The sequence below is a fragment of the Nomascus leucogenys genome, chromosome 6 (assembly GCF_006542625.1).
Source record: "Nomascus leucogenys isolate Asia chromosome 6, Asia_NLE_v1, whole genome shotgun sequence".
NCBI lineage: Eukaryota > Metazoa > Chordata > Mammalia > Primates > Hylobatidae > Nomascus > Nomascus leucogenys.
In genome coordinates, this window is record NC_044386.1 from 960,532 (window position 1) to 982,860 (window position 22,329).

Consider the following 22,329-nt stretch of genomic DNA (forward strand, 5'->3'; position numbering starts at 1 on the left):
TGAGAGCAGGGATTTGTGGAATGACTCACTGTGTAGCGGCGTCTTCTGGCGGTGGACCAGCCTGGGCGCACAATTTTCCCTGTGGGTGCGAGTGCCCTCTGCTGGTCCATCCAGACACTGCTGTCAACAAAGTTTCCTGAGGGACGGTCACCTGGCTCAGCTGGGGGAACCGGACTCCCCATTCTATCCCATTCTGTCCCCCACCCAGAGCCTTAAGCTAGACCAAAGCTGATTTTTCTCCCACACTAAGAATACACAGAGAAGGGGCCCGGGGCTGGTATAGGGCACCAGGTGTCGGAAATGCAGGCTCTGTGAGTCTTGCCAAGTCACTGAGTTACCATTGCAGCACAGGCTTCCTCCTGATGGCCCAAGGTGGCTGCTCAGGCTCCAGCCCTCACATGTGCCTTCCAGGCAGCCAGAAGGAGACATGAGGAGGGGAAGGGCCTGTCCCTTCCTTTAAGAAAACTCCTGGAGGTTGTATTCACACTTTCGCTCACCTGTCATTGACCTAAACATTTTCCTGTGGCCACAGCTGGCTCCAAGGAAGCTGGGGAGCCAGTGGGTCTAGGAGCAGTGAGAGTTGCCAGTGGGTCTAGGAGCAGTGAGAGTTGCTCGTGTTGACAAAGAATGTGCTCACCAGCCACAGAGCAGCTCTGCCCAGTCCTACGCTCACCCTGCATGCAGTGCCATCGCTTCTCTCAGTGCTGGTGGCTCCAGAGCTTCTGGAGCAGCAGGATGCTTGGAAAGAACATAGACTCAAGGAAAGTGGCGCCTGGAGCCTGCAGCCACTGGTGAGATGGGTGGAAGCAGCCCTCAGAGGCCGATCCCTCCCTCACACCATCAGGATAGGCTGTTAGCCTCACCAGGCCCTAGCTTTCTTGTCCATGGAGTGGGGATACTAACAGTTCCCACCTCAGAGGCTGGGATTCATAGAGTCTGGGCTTTAGGAGAGGCTGGGATCAGAGAGACTGGGATCGGGAGGCTGGGAGTGGGGGTGCTGGGATGGAGGAGGCTGGGATTAGGAGGCTGGGATTGGGGAGGCTGGGATTGAGGGCACCTGGGTTCCCTTTGGTCTCTGCCTTCTCCCTGGCTGCCTGGTTGGTCCCAAGGCCACACTCAGATTTGGAAGGTGATCTGTGTCTCATCCAGGCGTCCACTGTGGCTTCATGTTTCTGTAAGTCATGGCTGCATCTCACATTGTTAAGCAGAGATTTTAACATTCACCCCCTGAACAGAGCATGAAATCAGCATGTGGACTAAACTCAGAAAGTTTTCCCGAGGCAAAATCGTGTTTTCAGTGGGCCATTTAGTGTGGGATCTACTTAAACTATCACTGGAATACATGGTGGATGTCGAAGAAGGCCCCGGTCCAACCCTGCTGCTGCTGAGGGAGGGGGTGGGGACGAGGCCTGGAAGGGGGATGGGAAGCACCTCTGGGTTCTGTACCTGGAGTGCCCACCCTGCATCACCCACCTTCATGCACCGTCTTTGTGGCTGTGGAAACATCCGGCACAATGACCATGGGGCGACTGTGAGTCAGGGCCTTAGAAAGGGCGTGGTCTCTGGACTTAGTCGGAGTGAACGTCTCTGCACCCTTGGGTGTCAGACGCCCCAGTGGCTCTCAGTATCAACTAGAGGCTCTACAGAGAACCACAGGTGTGTCTGCTCTGTGGCACTCGCTGGTGACGATGAGTTACTGAGATGTGACCATCAACACCGACTCCCACTCTCAACGGGGCTGAACACCTGCAGCCACTCCGTGGTCCTGCGAAGGTGCTTATGGCCACGCCGGGGCTTGGTCGACTCCTCCTGGGCTCCGGCATCACCGAAATAGTGTCGGGGACCTCGATCTCAGGCCTCCAGCCTCCAGAACAGTGGGGAAGCAATGTCAGTCACTCACCCAGGCTGTGGCATTTTGTTACAGCGGCCCAAGCAGACCAATGCACCCCCTCGCCCTGTGGGTGGTAGTGACCAGAATCCATCACTCCGGCGGGTCGCCTCATGGCCAGAGGCATGACAGGCTGGACAGGCCGACTGCGGTCGGAGGGACCTGCTGTGTTCTCCTGGCGGAAGAATCAAGCCTTGAAGTCAGCAGAGCCCAAAGCTGCGGGGTCGGGGTTGGGTGGGAGGGGGAGCTTTGCACGTGGGTCGCCGAGAGCAAGAGCGAGGTATTGCTCACCGCCACCCCCGGGACCTGTGTGGAAGGAGCGGCCCCAGCCCCGGCTCTGGCCCCAGCGTTGACTGAGAACCATCGCCCTGCACCTGAGGCAGGAGAAAAGGGAATGGGGTCGCCGAGGTCTAAGGCAGAAGCAGGAGGGCAGCAGGTGCCGCCGGTTCCTGGCTGGATTGGGCAGCACACAGGCCGCAGCCTCCTTCCTGGGAAAACAAGACGGGAGTCTCCACCTCAGCCTCTGATTGGCCGCAGGCCAGTCCTTCATAGGGTGCAGCCAATCAAAGACCCGAAAAGGCACCTGGGGGTGTTACCAAATTCTTTCAGCCCAATACAAACCCTAATGGGGGCTCTGGAGCACTTGCTGGAGTCCGCGTCCCCCCTGTGGAGTGCATGTTCGCTGCAAAGAATCTGCGCTTTCATTACCGTTATTTGTTGTTTTGTGAGTTTTGTTCAGTTCTTTGTTCAACATGCCAGGAACCTGGACTCACAGTCAGGACCTCCCTTCCGGTAGCACACACAGTAGGGCCTCCCGCCCACCCACAGCGTGGCTCCCACCACCCCCGGGGTTGCCCACGGCGGGGATCCCACCACCCCCCCGGGCCGCCATGGCAGGGCTCCCACTGCCCGCCAGTGCCAAGCCCTTCTGCTCAGGTCGCCTGCTCCTGAGTGGCGGGGACACAGCTCTGGGATCCTATGGCCACAGATCCGTTCCTCACCCCTTTGCTGTAAAATGTGTTTCTTGGTCAGGAACATTGTGTGGGAAATTATAACATCTGAATAAGGCGTTCGGAAAGACTGTGGGCAACAGTGCTGAAGACAGCCCTGTAGTAAGGGATGGTGACAAGTCCCAGACAAGCACCCACCCCGGAGAGAATAGCTCTTCCCTCCCCACCGTAGAAGAGCCCAGGTTTGGCCGGGTGCGGTAACTCATGTCTATAATCCCAGCACTTTGAGAAGGCCAAGGCGGGCGGATCACAAGGTCAGGAGTTCGAGACAGCCTGACCAACATGGTGAAACCCCGTCTCTACTAAAAATACAAAAATTAGCTGGGCATGGTGGCTGGCGCCTGTAATCCCAGCTACTCAGGAGGCTGAGGCAGGAGAATCGCTTGAACCCGGGAGGCGGAGGTTGCAGTGAGCTGAGATCGTGCCATTGTACTCCAGCCTGGGTGACAGAGCGAGACTCTGTCTCAAAAAAAAAAAAAAAAGAAGAGCCCAGTTTCCATTGGTCGCCACCGTGGCCACACCCTGCAGTGACGCTGTGACCAGAGCCACCTCCATGAGAGAAAACGCTTGCTGGGGAGCCCTCATGTTCTCCCCAGTGCCACTGTGGCCACCCATCCCCAAGCCCTCGCAGGAAGGATGGGGCAGCCGGGAAGGCGGTGTATTGTCCGTTTTCACATGGAGAGCCCCAGTGCCCCGGATGGTCCTCAGCATTCACAGGGCGCGGCATCCTCCAGCTGTGAGCATTGGATAGGCTGATGTACGCCTCTGCCCTGGCCACCCTGCCACGCCTTTCTGGGGTGCTCCTCCCTTCTTGATGGTCTTGTCAAACAGTGGCCGTCCACGAGTCAGTGTGCATCCATGCCTCTGGCCGTCTCTCCTGCAGTGGAGGCGAGCAACCCACTTAGTGTGGACATCCTGCTTCCCAGGGCATGTCCCTTCCCCAGCACCTTCAGGACCACCCGTGCCTGGGATGTGGGCCTGCAAGCTGCTGCAGCCGCACAAAAGCCAGCCAGACACCCAGGGGCAAGTAGCACCAGTGCGCTGGCAGCCTGCAGCTCACCTGCTGAGCGGGTTAGGATGTGGCACGGGCCGTCACCGGAAGGGAGAGGGGCCCCCCAGCCTTGAGCCTCCTTTGCAGTAAGTGGTGCAGGGGTAGCCGTTTCTCTTTCACTTCTCACTGTCTCCAGAACAGGAGAAATGTCCGGAGCTCAGGTCTGTGTGTGTTTGTGAGGCCAGAGGTCAGTGAAGCCTCACAAACTCAGGATGTGCTCCTCCTAACCCTCATGTCTCCTCCTCTTCCTCTTCCTCGCCCGTCCCCTCCTCATTCCTCCCACTGGGATATCAGAGTCAGAGAGCTGCAGGGGTAGAAGGGATGTGGGGGTCACACGGGCGTCCGCTTGAGCCCTGCCTGGGCGCTGGAGGAGGGCCTGGCCATGTTCTCTTTCCTAGAAACTCTCGTTTGATCCTCCGAAGGGAGAGAAGGGACGGGAAGGAACAGAGGCCTTGGGTGTCGGCCTAATTCAGTCCCAGGGCCACCCCCACCTGCCATCCTTGAGGCCGCGGTGACTCCACATTGCAGAGCAGCTGCTGGCTGAGGCTGGGCTTGGCGGTGCTCACGTGCCCAGGGTGTGAAAGCTGCACGCAGCCCTCGTCTGGCCAGGTCCCCAGCTCCGACTCGCACAATGCTTGGCCAGTGTTTAACCCACACAGCGTGATGCGCTCCACTTCATGCCTGGGGACGGATGTCACTCCTATTCCATGTCTTGTCTTTCCACAGGACTCACGTATGGATTCACGTGTGGACTCACACGGCTTTGTGTGCGAAAGGCGACTACACGGTCCTAAATGAGGCGGCCCACTCCAGCTCTCCCTCAGGTGGGGCTCAGCCGAGGGCAGACCAGGCCAGCCACGTCCTGCAGGGCGGGAGACACCCGGCCCGCTGGAGCCCCGTGCAGCCCTGACATGCCCAGGACCCTGCTCACCCTACACCCTCGCTCGGGCACCCACCCCCCTGCCTAGAGCGGGGGCTTTCCCTGGGGCCTGGAGACCGCACGAGAGGCAGGCGGGGCCTGTGGGGTCGTGTTTCTTCTCTCCAGAGTTCCTGAGTCCGGAGCACATAGGCACGTTCCCAGGGCTGCCCCTGCAGGGGCTCAGGAGTGGGGTGCTGGTGGGGGGCGCTGGGGGGTTTTGTCAGAGCAAGTCCCCAGGGGCCAGGCCCAGTCATCTCGCTCCAGGCAGCCTGGGCCTGAGGCCCTGACCACTTGCCCTGCATGACTCAGGGCCCCCTCCGCACCTGGACACAGGGGCCCCACAGGCAACGCCCAGGCCACCCCAGGGTCAGGAACACAAGGCTACGCTGGGAAGTGCCAGCGCGTCGCACGTAGGATTGGTGTTGCTTCTCTCTTCTCAATATCCACCCCGAATACCCCATTTTCCACATTTTCTGTATTAAACTGTATTATTTTGTAGTTAGAAAAAAGTTTTATTTCTAAAGATGGCAGCTTCTGTCTCTGTACCTGTGGAGTTAAAATCAGGAAGAGAATGTGGCTCCCGTCACGTGACACCTGTGGTCAGGATGGGGGCACCCAGCTATAAGCCACATCATTCGTGTTCAGTCCCCATCAGTTTCATGAGAAGTGGCAGCCGAGAGGGCAGCCCCAGAGGTGCCACCCGAGCTGACGGTGACACCACGGCGATGCCTGGCTGAGCTCAGGGCAGCAGCACACCCCTCCTCAGGACCGCCTGTGTGGGTGTCCCCTGTAAGGTGGCATTGCCTGGGCCCCGCCAGGCCACAGTTTTCCAAAGACTCCAGGGCTTGGCTGCTGCACCCAGCTGCAAAGAGGCCTGCTGGGAAAAGAGCTGAGGCCACGGGGAAGAAACGCAACCCCCACGGGTCCTGCTGGCCTCTCCAAGGCCCCGACCACTGGACGCAGAGGAAGATGGCCTTGCGCCAGGGTGAGATGGATGGAGACGGCCACGGGCAGCGCTGCCCCCAGCGGGGCGCACCTCACCCTGGACTGTGGGGTCCTCTCCAGAGCCGCCCATCTGGTCCTGAGACTTGGCCCGAGGCTTTGGGTCCACAGCCTGGCTCTAAGGAGAGCCTGTGCCAGGCCTTGGGGAACACATTGCCGGGCAGTCACAGAAAGCTCCCGGGGTCCCCGGGGCCCATCTCAGTGAAGCCTGAGGCGGGGGCGGGGGCGGAGAGCAGGGCCCTTCCCGCTGGAGCCTGGAGCCTGTGTCTCTGGGGCCCCTGTGGGGTGGGGGCCTCACAGCCATGCATCCAGGTGCCTGGTTCTTCCCCCATGGAGCTTGTCATGTGTATGGCTGGTGTGCCAGAGTCTGAGGCCCTCTGTCCCGAGAGCCCTTGTTCTCCAGGCTCTAGGTACCAGACCTCCATCTGTGACTCCCCCAGGCGCCCACACTTTCCTGGCTCTCCCCCGCCCCCTACCCCATCTGCTGGGGCCCTCGCAGCCCCTCCACATCTGCTCCTCCTTCCTCCTCCCACAGAAGCCCTAGGGATGGTCCCAAAGCCAGGCCGGGTGTGTGACGCCGTCTCCAGCTCCCACGTGCTCAGGGTCCGGGCGGGCTCAGTGGGGTGTCTGGCTGCTGCCTCTCACCCCTTTCCTCCTTTGGAAACACGGCACTGGGCCTGACATCCACCATACGGGACAGTGGCTGGGCTTCTCCGGCCAGACCGAGGGGCTGCCCCTGCTGGCACTACGGGAGGTCACCCTGCAACACCCAGGATGCAGGAAGGATGCCCCCAAAGGAGCCCCCTTCTCCTTCTGAGGCCTCCGAGGAGCCCGGGGCTCGGCACAGCTATAACCCCTTAGAACCCCACTCCTCGGAGCCCCTGCCGCCTCCCCGGGCTTTCCCCAAACACTGTGCCTGCTCATCGTGGGCTCTGGGACCTTCTGGAAAAGAGGGAGCCCTTGTCTTTTCAGTGCCTCAGAGGCTGTGTTAGTTCTTTGCCAACACCCGGGCAGGAAGAGTCGAGTGGCGTCTGAGGGCTGGAAAAGCCGAGCCCCTCCCAGGTCCTAGCCTTGAAGGTGGCTCTGTTCCCGAGCTGGGCACAGAAGCTGCAATGACTCAGGGTCCACCGTGGGATTGGGCCTCACCCTGGGCCAGGTGAGCCAGAAGGGACAGCGCTTTGAAGGCTGACCTCACGCAGGTCCCCGGGCCAGGGAGAGGCCACACCTGCGCCTGAGTGGTGGGGGGGAAGGGAGGAGGGGCTGCTCCCACTCTGAGCAGGTCCTGGAGGAGGATCAGGACAGGCCCTAAGGCACTGTTTCTCCCTCACCCCCATGACCTTGGGAGAGAGTCCACCCCACTCCCTCCTCTCTCCCACGACCTCTGACCCTCAGCCCCTCCTTCCTGTGGGCCATGCTGGCTGGTAGGCTCCTCCCATGCCCACAGCGGTGGCTCCGCGCTGCCCCTGGGACTTACCCGGCAGTGACCCTGACTCCTGGACCTTGGCCACCCATCCCAGGCCACACCCCGACCTGGTACCTCCAAGTGTCCACCAAACCCTGGAAGGGAAACCCTGCACACCTGTGCCCCGGGGGCCGGGGTCTGCCCAGAATGCCTTCTCTTTCTCGCTCCTTTCACTAAATGATCTTTTCTTTTATTTTTATTTATTTATTTATTTATTTTTGAGACAGAGTCTCATTCTGTCGCCAGGCTGGAGTGCAGTGGCGCAATCTCAGCTTGCTGCAACCTCCGCCTCCCGGGTTCAAGTGATTCTCCTGCCTCAGCCTCCTTAAGAGTAGCTAGGACTATAGGCGCCCGCCACCACATGCAGCTAGTTTTTGTATTTTTAGTAGAGATGGGGTTTCACCATATTGGCCAGGATGGTCTCGATCTCCTGACCTTGTGATCCACCTGCCTCAGCCTCCCAAAGTGCTGGGATTACAGGTGTGAGCCACCGCACCCAGCCTGAATGATCTTTTCAGGACCACTCAGGCCTCCAGCCCCAGGCGTCCACGAGGTTTACCTGTTTCCCACCCAGGAGCCCCCACCCTGCATGTCCTCTGACAGCTGTGGGGACCTCACCTCAAGTGGGCTTCAAGGGAGGCCCCAGCACTGTGTGCGGAGGCGAGGTCTTACCTCAGCCTCCCTCCTGGCCCATCCATCTCAGGTCCCTTCAGCGCCCCCGGCAGATGTACCTGAGAATCTTGCTGAAAGGGCGCCAGGGTTGGGGACTTGGGGACTCATGGCCAGAAGAGCTCTCCCTGCCCCCCGCTGCCCCGAGGAAGGGCGTCCAAGCCCTTCCTCTCCCAAGGCCCACCTCTCAGGGGCAGCGGATCGGAATGGGGTGCCCGCCCGGGCAGGCACTGTGCTCCCGACGAGCTTATCAACCCCACACGGTTCACCTTTGCTCGGCTGCGCTGCTGTTGGTTGAGGAAAAGCAAAGAGGAGTTACATTTTAACATTTGTGATAGCGCAGCTAGCAGCTCGCAGCTCCTGTGGACAGCTGCTGGCGGGAGGGTGCCCAGGGAGTCCATGCTGGCTCCGATAAACCCGGCTCCCAGAGACGTGTGTCCTGTTGCCAGGCCTGCTCGCCCCAGGGAGGCTGTGGGGCACAGTGAGAAACGTCTCCGGCATGATTGCCATTGGTGAACTGTGAGTTTCATTCACCTGGTAAAAATGTTCCCCCAAACAATGTTTCCTTGGAAGCACTTCCATTTCAAAATACAGCTGCGAAGTGCCTTGCTTGGCCCGTGAAGGTCAATGAGCCCACAGAAGGGGCAGAGACAAAAGGGTTTTTAATAACGCTCCTTGCTCTCAGCAGCAGCACAGGCTCTGTAAACAAGTCAGGCTTTGTTCCTGGGAGTCCACTGTCATTACATGGGGCAGCTCCATAAAGATACCATGGCCAGCTCTGAGGCCAGGGTGCAGACCCCAGATGCACAGATGCTGGGCCGGGGATGCCCCTCACCTGGACAGGAGGACAAACTCCCCAGGAGCCCTGGATGGGGGTGGGGCAGGAATGGGGTAAACCACATGCAGCACCCAGCACCTGGCACCCAGAACCCAGCACCCGGCACCCAGAACCCGGCACCCGGCACCCGGCACTGCACTCAGTAAGGCCTGGAGGACACCAGGGCCAGCCCCAGGGAAGAGGGGGAGGGCAGGTGGCTCTGTGGTCAGGGCTGGACAGAGGCAGGAAGGGGCAGGGCCAGCGGCCTTTGGGTAACAGCAAAGCTCCTGCTTGCTTGGTTTTCAAGCTCTGAGACCCCTCCGGGGCTGCTGCAGGGGGTGAAGGAGGGGCAAGAAGGGGCATGAGGGGGAAACAGGAGGCATAAGGGGAGCTCACTGCTCCCCCAACCCTTTCCGGGGCAGCAGACCCCCTCTGACCAGCTGTGTGTGCTCCACCTCCACCTAAGGTTTCCAGTCTGGGCTGCTAAATGGGGAGCCCCTGTCCCCACCCCAGGTGCAGCTCCAGGCTCCCGATAGGCTGGCGGGGCTGGAGAGCCATGGGCAGGCCCAGCCAGGGCCACCAAGGGTTCTGCACATCAGGGCGTGGAGATGATGAAGGGCTGGGTGCACACGGCCCTGGTACGGGGCAGGAGGAGCACCCAGAGTCTGGGGGAAGGGGCCTGGATGGGTGGGACATGGGCATCCCAGCCGTGGGCAGAAACCGGGAGGCCCCAGAGAGCAGACTGTCTCACCTGGGGACGAGAACTGCCTGAGGACCCCGCAGGGGCGCAGGTGCTAGGCAGGCAGAGCTCCTGGAATGTTCCACAGAGGCCGACCCCACTCTGCCCGGGTTCTCTTCGCAGATGCTCAGCAGGGTCACAGGTGCTTCTTGGAAAACCACAGGCCACTGAGAAGACACCTCCCCAGCTGATGGTTAATCACAAATCGTTGCTTAGAAACCATTTTACAAGATTCTAGAGGTGCTTGGAGAAGAAGCTCAGGGATAACCCAGGTGCTGCGGGGTCAGGTCAGGCTGTGGCCTTGGATGCTCCTTCTGTCCCACCCACAAACTCAACTTGGCGCCTCCTGGGGCTGAGACTGGCACCCGACCCTCCCCTGCAGTGGAGGCCCCTGTATGTCCTGGGGTCAGGTGGACGGAGGTGAGGACCGCTCACGCTCTGGGGGTCAGGTGGACAGAGGTGAAGACCACTCCCCCTCACCGGGACCCACGGACGCTGTGCCCCCATCCCAGGACCTTTCTTCTGGGCCATGGAGGCCAGGGGTGGCTGAGCTGCTAGTTTGAGGATCTGGGTTCATTTACTGACCAGGCCCTGGGTGGATGCTTGGGCCCCCAGCTGGAAGATGGGGCAGGTCCTGCCTGGGGAGACTCCTCTGGGAGAGGCCGTTGGGAGGGCCTTATCCTGGATGGGGCTGTGAGGTGAGCAGGGCCATTGGACTGGGCTGGGTTGTGGGAAGGAGACCTAGGGTCTGGTGCCCCTTGGCCTCCAGCCTGAGTGGTCTCTTTGTCCCCAGGACTCAGTTTCCTCATCTGTAGAATGAGGGCTGACCCAACCCGCCCTTTGTCACCAGGTACCTGGAGTGCCTGGAGGGCCTGTGGAAGCAGCTCCTTCCCCAGCTCCCATGAGGGAGTATTGGCATATACACGTGATATGTGTGTGCATCTGCACACGCATCAGGACGGAGTTGGCACACATGTGTAATATGCACGTGCATCTGCACGTGTTGGGATAGAGTTGGCACATATGTGTAACATGTGTGTGCATCTGCACACGTGTTGGGATGGAATTTGCACATGTGTGTGATGTGTGTGCATCTGCACACATGTCGGGATGGAATTGGCACATGCGTGTGATGTGTGTGTGCATCTGCACATGGGTCAGGATGGAGTTGGCATATATGTGTAACATACATGTGCATCTGTACACGTCAGGGTGGCATTGGCACATACATGTAATATGCATGTGCATCTGCACACATGTCAGGATGGAATTTGCACATATGTGTAATATGTGTGTGCACCTGCACACATGTCAGAATGGAATTGGCACATACATGTGATATGTGTGTACATATGCACACATGCATCAGGATGGAAAATGCTGAATTGGCTGTTTCTCGCCCCCATGGATGGTGAAATGAGGATGCTTCTCCTCTCCCTGTGTTTGTTCTGCATTTTCCAAATACGTTACAAAACTGTATTACTTTTATAATCACATAAGTTACAAAAACACACATTTACACTATTGTTATTTCTCTGACAATAACTAGGGGGGTTCCTTCCCTTTTCCCAGCTGTGCACCATAGAGCAGAAGGGTTCCATGGATGGGACCAGGGCTTCCAGGCAGGACTCTGGCCTCCAGGCCTCCAGGCCACAAGCTTCAAGCCGGCCGCTTCCAGGCCCAGGGCTTCTGGCTGGGCAGCCTCCCTGGATGTCGTCCACTCAGGGCCCCATCAGACACACTCTGTGGAGAGGAGGTCGCAGCTCCTCTCTGTGCTTCCGCTGCCACCTGCTGATCTCAGCTGTTATCTTGACACAGAGAAAAGTCAAACTGCAGCCTGTCCCAGCTTATCTCTGGGTTATTTCCGCAAAGATCTACGCTTGGGTAAGCACTGGCTTTCCTGATAACCCAGCAGTAAACACAGCCAGGAATGTGATGCCCATGGGGGAGGGACAGTGCCAGTGCAAGGCCAGCGTCCCCTGGCTGGCAGGTGCCCAGAGGGCCACACGCACAGGTGTCCCACCCAGGGACCAGAGCCTCTGGGGCACGGCCCCTCCTGGGAATGCAGTGGCCCCAGTGTGGAGCACCCATGAGTGCCATGGGTGCCAGGAATGGGACCGTGGGCACTGGCCTCCTCTCTCCCCTCTGTCCTCTCTCCTCTCCTCTTCCCTCCTTCTCTGTCTCTCTCTCGCAATCTCTGTCTCTCTGTCTCTGTTTCTCTATCTCCCTGTCTCTCTGTCTCTCTGCCTCTGTGTCTTGCTGTCTCTCTCCCCTGCCCCCTGGCCTCCTGCCCTGGTGGGTGGGCACTCTGCTTCCCCTTCCCTAGAAAGCAAAGGCAGAGGCAAGGGCAGGGGTGAAGGCGACCAGGATGAATGTCGGAGGTGGAGCTGACCCTGTGGCTTTAGCTCCAGGCCTGGGGGAGGTGGGAGGCCTCAGGGTCCCATGGCTTAGGAAGCTGCTGCTCAATAACTTGGGCCTTACAAACTCGGCTCCTCCATGAAAACAAACCACCCCGTTCAGAACAAAGGTTACTGATCCGCGATCACGAGGCTCTCCATGGCTGCCCTCTTGGCTGCTGCCCGATGCCAGGTGCTGAGGGACGGGAGAGGCACCACCGATGAGCCATCGGCATCCCTGGCACCTTTCTCTGGCTGGGCATGGGGGGCATCTGTGCTTTCAGGATGTCTCTGCCCTGTCCTGGTGGCTGCCCCAGGACGTGGCACCCCCACCCCCTCCTGCTTTTCTCTCCTGGGCCCGGCCCAGCCTCACACTCATCTTGCTGCACCTGGAAGTTTCCAGAAGGGATGGAATCAGGGCCTTGGGCCTCCTCAGGGAGACCTGTACTTCGCTGTGATAGCTCCAGCCACACCTCAGGTTTGACCGCCATGCTGCAGCTGGCAGCTCCTCCAGGGCAGATGCAGGAGCCCTGTGGCCCCGCTGGGGTGACGTGGGCCTTGGGGATGAGCCTCCACTGATAATTCTCAGGCAGGGTTGGGTGGGAGGGCTGTGGAGTCCAAGACGCAGCAGGTCCAGTCCTTGTTGGGGAGCTTGACTGTGTGCTGGGGATGGCAGCCCCGCCTTGGCTGGCTGTGAGCAGATGGTGGGGGCGGCACAGGAGGACCAAGCCCGGCTTCCTGCTGCTTCCATCTCCTGAAAAGGCTCGGAGGCTCTGAAAGGGTGGTGCCTCCGAGGCGGGCCCCCTCCCTGCCACCCTACCCAATGGGAGGTCATTCTTCCTCCCTGCAGGGGAGCGAGGACCTGAGCAATGATTCCCACATGTGTGTCTCCTGCAGGCTTGGTCCCTGTGAGATGCCCCGAGGCCCCGAAAAGCCAAGGCCAGGGCACGCTGGGACCCCTGCTGGCCTGGTGGCTTCCAAATGCTGCCCCTCAGTGAGGGCCCGGCCGAGCAGCCAGGTCATTACCAGTCTGCTGTGCCTGAGCAGTCCTCTGCAGACCTGAGGGTCCACCCACCACGCTGGGCTGAAGGCACAGCTGAGGCCTCTGCCAGTAGGCTGGGTGGGGTCTGGGGGTGGCACAGTGGCTGGGAGGAGGTGGCCGTCCCCCAGGAGAGAAAGAAGCCAGACAGCGTGTCCAAATGCAGTGCTGTGCCTGTGTGGGGCTGGGGCAGCTGCGGCCGGTCCTCGGTGTGCCTGGCCACGTGGGTACCTCTGACCATGCTTTCAGGCTCTCCTCCTCCAGCCTTGAGGGTGCTGTGCCTCCTTGTCCCCTTGAAGGAGCAGGTGCTTGGATGTTGGAATGGTTTTGGCTGGCAGACTGTGGGCAGGGGTGGCCCATACCGGGTCCCCAGCTCTCCCCCGCCAGCCTCAGCAGCTGTGGACTTTGCAGGTGCTCTGGAGGTGCAGCTGCCTGGAGGGTCCCTGGCCCATAGGACGTTGTCTTGGACAGTTGGGGGATGTTTGTTCCTGCAGCGTAGCCTCTCTTGTGCCGGCTAAAATGTCGTCTCTTCCAGATGATTTGAAAGATGGGGCATCTTATGTGGGAAACATCTCAAGCCGAAAGCCTGCCCCATTTCAATAAAATCTGAGGGGCAAAAACACGAAATTGATTAAGGGTCAAATCTCTTTTACAAAGGATTCCAGAAGCTCTTTGGTATATTTCAGCTGTATGTTGTTAAGCTTATGAAATTAGTGAAGGTTTTAAATAAATAATATTACCTACTGTGAGTGAAAGTTCAGTGAGTAGAAGATCCCTAATTCCTGCTGGCGGGAGCATAACTCAGCTTTTTATGGAGAATTTTGTGATGTATGTGTCTACCCGGAAGATAAGGGCAGCCTGTGGCCTCACAATTCCCATCACAGCAATTCACCCCAAGGACACCGTTGGAAATGTGGATTAAGTCATATGGTCAAGGAACATAGATTATAAAACTCTAAGTCTATTTGTGGTGAACTGAAGCCAGTGTTGTAAAAATTATGCATGATGGACAGGTTGGGATTATTCCAGGATGGTAAAATTGGTTTAATATTTAACAATCAAACTGTGGGCCAGGCGCGGTGGCTTGTGCCTGTAATCCCAGCCCTTTGGGAGACCGAGGCGGGTGGATCACCTAAGTCAGGATTTCGAGACCAGCCTGGCCAACATGGTGAAACCCTGTCTCTAGTAACAATACAAAAATTAGCTGGGTGTGGTGGTGCGTGCCCACAATCCCAGCTACTCAGGAGGCGGAGGCAGGAGAATCGCTTGAACCAAGGAGGCGGAGGTTGCAGTGAGCCAAGATTACGCCACTGCACTCCAGCCTGGGCAACAGAGGGAGACTCCATCTCAACAAACAAACAAACAAACAAAAAACTGTGTAATCACCTCATGAAGATAATGAAGAATGAAGAAGGACCATGTTTGGTTACCTCAAAAATGTAGGAAATAATTTTATGAAGTTTATCACCATTCATGATAAAAAGCAGAACATCAAGGAAGTTGAGGGCAATGGGAATTTCTTTTTCGGGATGAGCACGTTCCAGGGTCGATCGCAGTGACGGTCGCAGGATGACGTGAGTTCCCTGAGAGCCACTGGACCATGGGCTTGAAGCAAGTGGATTCTACGGTGTGAGAATCAATAAAGCTCATGAAGAAATTAAAAGAAACTCTTAGTAAACTGAGAACAGAAGGAGGAGACTTGAATCTGAAATGAGCTTGTACAAAAGTCTCCACCATACTAGGTGGCTCCAGGGGTGACGTGCTGACGGCTTCCCACAGGCGGGGCAAGGCCAGGAGGCTGCCGTGGGGACCCCACCCAGCACTGTGCTGGACACAATGCAGCAAGACAAGAAAAACAGAAGAAGCAAAGGTGACAGAGTGGGAGAGGAGAAACGAAGCAGCACCTGCAGTTGGCATAATTTTGTATTAAGATATCTTAAAAGGGCCAGGTGCGGTGGCTCACGCCTGTAATCCCTACACTTTGGGAGGCTGAGGTGGGCAGATCACGAAGTCAGGAGATCGAGACCAGCCTGGTTAACATAGTGAAACCCCGTCTTTACTAAAAATTCAAAAAATTAGCTGGGTGTGGGAGCAGGTGCCTGTAATCCCGCCACTCGGGAGACTGAGACAGGACAATTGCTTGAACCCGGGAGGCGGAGGTTGCGCTGAGCTGAGATCACACCACTGCACTCCAGCCTGGGCGACAACAGCGAAACTCCAACTCAAAAAAAAAAAAAAATATCTTTTAAAATCAATGGGTAAAATATTAGAAAAAGATTTTTTTTTGTTGTTTTTTTTTTTTTGAGACGGAGTCTCCCTCTGTCGCCCAGGCTGGAGTGCAGTGGCGCAATCTCGGCTCACTGCAAGCTCCGCCTCCCGGGTTCACGCCATTCTCCTGCCTCAGCCTCTCCGAGTAGCTGGGACTACAGGCGCCCGCCACCACGCCCGGCTAATTTTTTGTATTTTTAGTAGAGACGGGGTTTCACCGTGGTCTCGATCTCCTGACCTTGTGATCCACCCGCCTCGGCCTCCCAAAGTGCTGGGATTACAAGCGTGAGCCACCGCGCCCGGCCTAGAAAAAGATTTTGATATAAGGTCAATATACAAAAAGTAATTGCGCTGTTATTGTCAAACCTAGAGAGTGGATAGAGAGAGACTAAAAGAAACTATTTGTGGCCGGGCTGAGGCGGGCGTATCATGAGGTCAGGAGTTCGAGACCAGCCTGGCTATCATAGTGAAACCCTGTCTTTACTAAAAATACAAAAAATTAGCCGGGTGTGGTGGTAGGTGCCTGTAGTCCCAGCTACTTGGGAGGCTGAGGTAGGAGAATCACTGGAACATGGGAGGCGGAGGTTGCAGTGAGCCGCGATCACGCCACTGCACTCCAGCCCAGGTGACAGTGCGAGACTCTGTCTCAAAAAAAAAAAAAAAAAAAAAAAAGAAACTATTTGCTCGGGAACAGGCGTTGTGAGGGGAGCAGGCGAACGTGGTCAGGGGGGCTCTAAAGGGAAAATGAAGAGGGTCGCACATGTTGTTGTGGAACAATTTTCCTTGGTGACAGCATCAACAATGAGGGTGGCGTCAGTCCAAGGTTGGACAGGCAGTGAGTGGGCCGATGTCCGCAAAGAAGCATTTTGTGCAAGGTTGTGGTTTTGCAGTCTTTTCTGTGGTTCTTGTTGTCAGGCATTCGGGCGGGAGACCCCTCCCTTCAGGACCTTCCCAGGCTCTGGTTTCAGCGGGTTCAATCCATGGGATTCAAATCTGACAGCTCTCACATGACGTCCACCAGTCAGGCGGGTTAGGAGATGGACATTTTAAAACAACACCATTCACGACAGAGTCAAAAGATAAATAAGTGGGAATAAATCTAATGAAAGATCTTCACGACTTCTACACAAAACTATGAAATGTTACCAAAGAAAGCCAGCCTAAATTAATGGAGAGATAGACGGTGTTCATGGTTTGAAAACCTTAACACTGTAAAGATTTCCACTTAAACTGATTTACAGATCTACAGATTCAATTAAATGCATTTCCATTAAAATCCCAGCCGGCTTTTTTCTGTGGAGAGTTACAGGATTGTTATAAAATGTCTGTTGCTGAGAAAAATAAAGTGGAAGGACTTTACCACCAGACACCAAGGCTTATCGGAAGGCCACAGGGAATAGGATGGTGTATTATTGGTGCAAAGTAGACAAGAAGACCAATGAACAAAAGAGGAAGTGGAGAAGCCGATCTAACAGGCCTGGACATGGGTGGGAGGCAGGGCGGCCTGCAGAGGCAGGAGGTGGAAGAGGAAGCTCCAGGGCCCGAAGGCGGGCAGAGGTGCTCATAAAGCGCAGACGATTGGTCGGCTTACACTTGACAGTTTCTGTTCATCAAAAGATGTCATGGGGGGAGGAAAGGCTGAGGAGTGGGGGGAGGAAAGGCTGAGGAGTGGGGGGAGGAAAGGCTGAGGAGTGGGGGAGGAAAGGCTGAGGAGTGGGGGGAGGAAAGGCTGAGGAGTGGGGGAGGAAAGGCTGAGGAGTGGGGGGAGGAAAGGCTGAGGAGTGGGGGGAGACGTCATGGGGGGAGGAAAGGCTGTGAGTAGGGGGAGATGTTTGAGGAACAGGACATTTTGGAATATGTCGAGAGTCCTGCAAATCCCCATGAGGAAATCAGCATCAGTAGCGCACGGCGTGTGGACAGGTGTTCCTTGGGGCAGCCGATGGCCCGTGAAAGCCATGGATGATGTCCAGCGTCCCTGGCCACCAGGAAAACCAGAATTCAAAGCACCGAGATCCTGTCGCTACAAGGTGGAAAGGCTGGACGTCAGGGGTGGGTGTGGGTGGAGGTGCAGGGCCAGGGTCCAGCCGGACTGTTCATGGAAGTCACCTGCCTGCCCCTTTCCGGCCGGACACACTCGCCCCAGGAGCCAGCACCTCCCCTCGTGGGCGCTTACCTCGGAGAACTCCGGGCGTGAATGTGCGAAAGGCAGGAGCAGACGTCCACGGCGGCTTTCATCCTCATGGCGCAAACGGGACCCCTACCCTCAACAATGGAGCCGTGAAGGAGCTGCAGCCGTGGACCTGGAGCAGGCACAGCGAGCGAGGGTGCGAGGCCCGGACAGCTCTGTGCGGAACAGCGAGCCGCCTGCAGTGTCCAGCTCCAGACAGTGGCTCCTTTCTGGAAGTGGGATGGGGCCGAGGGAGCCGGGCTGCTGGGGTTCTGGAACATTGTGTTTCCTGCTCTGGGCAGGGGTTTGTTCTGCGGATGTGCCGCTTCCTGAAAGTTCATCCACCTGGAGAACGACGCAGGTGCAGCACGTCCATCCCAGCAAGGCTTCTTGGGGGAAAATGAAAGCCAAGGCTGCCGTGAATTTCCGTAATCAACGAGGGTGCAGCCGGTGCAGAGGGCTTTCGATGTCACACTCCAGATGGTATTTGAGAGAAAAATTAAACAAAAATTCAAACCTAACAATCTAAACATTTAATAAACAGAAACTCGTCATGAGATAATGTTTATTTTTTAATTTTTTTAACTTAAGTTCAGGGGCACATGTGCAGGGTGTGCAGGTTTGTTACAGAGGTTAATGTGTGTCATGGGGGTTTGCGTACAGATTATTTCATCACCCGGGTATTAAGCCTAGTACCCATTAATTATTTTTCCTGACCCTCTCCCTCCTCCTAACGCCCACCCTCCGACAGGCCAGTGTCTGATATTCCCTTCTATCTGCCCAGGTGTTCTCAGCATTTAACTCCTACTTATAAGTGAGAACATGCAGTATTTGGTTTTCTGTTCCTGTGTTAGTTTGCTAAAGGTAATGGCCTCCAGCTCCATCCATGTTGCTGCAAAGGACATGATCTCATCCCTTTTTATGGCTGCATAGTATTCCATGGTGCATATGTGCCACATTTTCCTTATCCAGTCTACCGACGATGGGCATGTAGGTTGATTCCATGTCTTTGCTGTTGTGACTAGTGCTGTGAGGGACATAGTGTGTAGACGAGACATGATGTTTAGTAAAATCATGCACAGAGTTGAATCCCACATTGTGAGTGAGTGTATCACACACAGATATTTATAAACCACAGGACAGGGAGAAAACCATTGACAGCGTTTTTCTCCAGGAGGTGTTGAAAATGCTCCAATTTCCTTTGCTGAGCTTGTAATAACTTGCTTTCGCAATAAACATGAAGGGCACACTGTTTCCGACTGCAGACCCCAAAGGACCCTCCTCAGGTCTGTATGGACAAGGTGGATGGACACCTGTTCTGCAAAGACCCACAACAATGGCCCTTCCATGTGCTCATCACGGACAAAGGTAACTTTGCACTACGTGCCCCAGGTGGCCTCTCCCGCCTTAAGGGAGGACATAGTTCTGGCCGCCCTGGCCTTTCTGATGAGTCTCAAATGCAACCCGGAACAGGCAGAAGCCCAGGGTAGTTCACCTGCCCCCAAGCTGCCCCAGATTTCAGAGGGGAGCTTCACTCCCTGACCCCCATCAGCAAGATGGTAGGGTTCTCCTGCAGCCCCTGGAGCTGGGAAGAGAGGGGCAGAGGTGGTGGGGACGAACCTGCCCCTGGGATGTCCCTGGGGCCCGCAGGCTGCAGGGCGTCAGATATTGATGAGGGCTCATAAGGCATCAGGCAGGTTCTGGGGGCTCAGGGCTCACCAGTAAACAGGCAACAAAGATTCCTACCTGGTCCCTCTTATGTCCAAGTGGGGAAGAGAGAGCGTGAGCCCTTAGCCCAACAGCTAAACAAACTGGACAGCCTGTTGGAGATCCTGCTATGCAAAGGAGAGGCAGGGAGAAGCGCAGTCCCACTGCGTGGCCCATGCTTGGCCTGTGCTGACCAAGCCGACTTCCTGGGAAGCAGCTCTCAGCCGGCAGCAGGTGCAGGCCAGGCCTGTGGGAGGACCCTGCAGGGTCAGAGGCCATGCACAAGGCAGATAGGACCCTGCTGGCCCTCAGGGATCATGACCTTTGCTCTAATGAACACTGAAGGTTTCTGAGCGAGAGGAACTTGGTGACCACCTGGGGAGTGCAGAAGCCCTAAGAGCTGCTTCCCTGGCCCCTGCCCCACCTTGGAGCCCAGAAGAGGGCACCTCATCTTTACCTGCCTCTGAGGAATGACGATCACAGATAGTCACCTCCCACCTCCTGGGCACGCAGTCGAGGGCCATCACAGACAGTCACCTCCCACCTCCTGGGCACGCAGTCGAGGGCCATCACAGACAGTCACCTCCCACCTCCTGGGCACGCAGTCGAGGGCCATCACAGACGGCCACCTCCCACCTCCTGGGCACGCAGTCGATGGCCACTGAGACCACAGCAGCATCACAGAGGCTTCATGCTGGTGACCCGGCCTCGGGCTCTGCAGCAGGAAGTGAGGTCCATGGTCCTTGGCTTGCCTGGTCCCTCCTCCCAGCCGGCAATGGGCAGGGCCGGCCAGGGCTGTGCGGGCTTCGGGAAGCTCAGGCGGTGGTGGCGCTGAGCCCCTCCCAAGGGCTCCCCATTCCTCAGAGGCAGGGACAGATGAGACGCTCTCTTCTGCAGGAAGAAAGCTCCGGTTCAGGATCAGAACCAAAGTGGCCCCTCGAGGCCCTGTCGTGAGAGCTGCTGCAGGCGTCAGGCACTGGTCTTCATCAGTCGTAGCTGTTTCTAGATATTTTCTCAGGGAACAAGCATGGAGTACTTACCTAGGTACAAGGCAGTTGAGTACTGTGGGGGTTGACTACTGTGGCAGTTAGGTACGTTGGGAGTTAGACACTTTGGGAGTTGGGTACTGTGAAAGTCGAGTACTATGGGAGTTAGGTACATGGGAGTTAGGCATTGTGAGGGTTAGGTACTGTGGGAGTTGGGTACTGTGGGTGTTTGGTACTATTGTAGTTGGGTACTGTAGGAGTTGGGTGCTGTGGGGGTTGGGTACTGTGGGAGTTGGCTACTATTGTATTTGGCTACTGTGGGATTTGGGTACTGCAGGAGTTGGGTACTGTGGGAGTTGGGTACTATTGTATTTGGGTGCTGCGGGATTTGGGTACTGTGGGAGTTGAGTACTATAGTAGTTGGGTACTGTGGGAGTTGGGGACTGTAGGAGTTGGGTACTGTGGCAGTTGGGTACTGCAGGAGTTGGGTACTGCGGGAGTTGGGTACTGTAGCAGTTAGGTACTGTGGGAATTGGGTACTGTGGAAGTTGGGTACTGTGGGAGTTGGGTACTGCGGGAGTTGGGTACTGCGGGAGTTGGGTACTGCGGGAGTTGGGTACTGCGGGAGTTGGGTACTGCGGGAGTTGGGTACTGCGGGAGTTGGGTACTGTGGGAGTTGGATACTGCGGGGGTTGGGTACTGTGGGAGTTGGGTACTGCGGGAGTTGGGTACTGCAGGGGTTGGGTACTGTGGGAGTTGGGTCCTGCGGGAATTGGGTACTGTGGGAGTTGGGTACTGTGGGAGTTGGGTACTGTGGGAGTTGGATACTACAGGAGTTGGGTACTGCAGGGGTTGGATACTGCAGGGGTTGGGTACTGTGGGAGTTGGGTCCTGCGGGATTTGGGTACTGTGGGAGTTGGGTACTGCAGGGGTTGGGTACCGTGGGGGTTGGATACTGTGGGAGTTGGGTTCTGTGGGAGTTGTGCACTGCGGGAGTTCAGTACTGTGAGAGTTGGGTACTACGCTTTGTTTTACTTATACGAATGCTGGGCCAGAGGGCACTAAGAACTGTGGGGCCAGTGGCCCAGCAAATGTGGTCCAAGTTGTTTTTGGTGGCTACCCAGCAACCTGGTTGCCTCTGCAGAAGTTTCTAGAGGCACTGGGGAGAGGAGGAAGCTGCAAGGCCACTGGGCCCAGGCACCCTTTAAGTTGGGCCCCCAGGCCCCTGGTGACACTCAGGTGTGTCCGGTGGGGCTTGCAAGGGGCAGGGACCCTCCGCACACATCTGGGCTCATGCCTCCAATTGTCTGTGGTGTGGACTCTCCCACAAAGCTCATTCAGAAGACCCGCCCTCATCCATCCCATGCTCATTCTCCCTTGCTGGTCCTTGGGGTCCAGGAGACACGTCCTCCCCATCTGAAGACTGTCCTGTACCTTCCACCATTCCTGAGTCTCCACTCCAGGCCTGGGCTAGCCACTGACTCTCTCTCTGTGTCTGTCTGTCTCTGTGTCTTTGTGTCACTCTGTCTCTGTTTCTTCCCCTCTCTCTGTCTCTGTCTCTCCCTCTCTGTCCCTGTCCCTGTCTCTCTTTCTCTGTCTCTCCTTTCTCTGTCTCTCCCTGTCTCTCTTTCTATGTCTTTCTCTCTGTCTCTCTCTTTTTTCTCTGTCTCTCCCTCTCCTTGTCTGTCTTTGTCTGTCTCTCCCTGTCTCTGTCTCTGCCTTTCTCTCTTTCTCTCTCTGTCTTTCTCTCTCTCTGTCTCTGTTCCTGTCTCTCTTTCTCTGTCTCTGTCTCTCCTTGTCTCTGTCTCTCCCTGTCTCTCTTTCTCTATCTCTGTCTTTCTCTCTCTCTGTCTCTGTTCCTGTCTCTCTGTCTCTGTCTCTCCTTGTCTCTGTCTCTCTGTCTCTGTTCCTGTCTCTCTTTGTCTCTGTCTCTCCTTGTCTCTGTCTCTCCATGTCTCTCTTTCTCTACCTCTGTCTTTCTCTCTCTGTCTTCCCAGGTTCCTACCCTCCCCTCCAATCTGCACTGTGCTCGGAAGCCAGGCGTCCTTAAATGCAAACGTGATCTCTTCCTTCTGGCCTCCCTTTCTGAGTTCCTGTGTCCTAGGGCAAAGGTCAGGGGCCTAAACTTGCTCATCTCTGAGTGACGCCCCCAGCGCCTTCATCTCCATTACTCAGTGAATGTCAGTGAGCCCGGTGCTGGGTGGAGGTG